The 371-nt window shown below is 70.9% G+C and overlaps 1 protein-coding gene across 1 annotated transcript in view; it reads right to left on the reverse strand.

The window, feature by feature from the left end:
* Positions 1 to 371, reverse strand: part of LOC103904533 (keratin, type I cytoskeletal 18) — a 20,330-nt gene that overhangs the window by 12,630 nt on the left and 7,329 nt on the right. The window lies entirely within an intron of this gene.

The raw sequence follows: 371 nt of genomic DNA on the forward strand, positions 1-371 counted from the left end.
GAGGAGCCGGGGAGGCCGGCCCCCCGCCGCCTCCCCACGGCCCCGCTCTGGGCCCCTGCGCGCCCGGGAAGGTGGGGCTGGATCCAGCCCAGGGCTTTTGTTCCTGTGGGGTGCAGGGCAGAAGGATGGGGGTCAGCCCCATAACCTGTGGGGTGCAGGGTGGAGGGACGGGGGTCTGCCCCATACACCCGTGGGGTCCCAGGGTGGGGGAATGGGGGTCTGCCCCATAACCTGTGGGGTGCAAGGCAGAAGAACGGGGCTCGGCCCCGTAACCCGTGGGGCCCTGGGGCATAGTGACGGGCCTCGGCCCCATAACTTGTGGGGTGCAGGGCAGAAGGATGGGGCTCGCCCCCATAAACTGTGGGGCCACG

The sequence above is a fragment of the Aptenodytes forsteri genome, unplaced genomic scaffold, assembly GCF_000699145.1.
Source record: "Aptenodytes forsteri isolate BGI_AS27 unplaced genomic scaffold, ASM69914v1 Scaffold268, whole genome shotgun sequence".
In the NCBI taxonomy this organism is placed as follows: Eukaryota; Metazoa; Chordata; class Aves; order Sphenisciformes; family Spheniscidae; genus Aptenodytes; species Aptenodytes forsteri.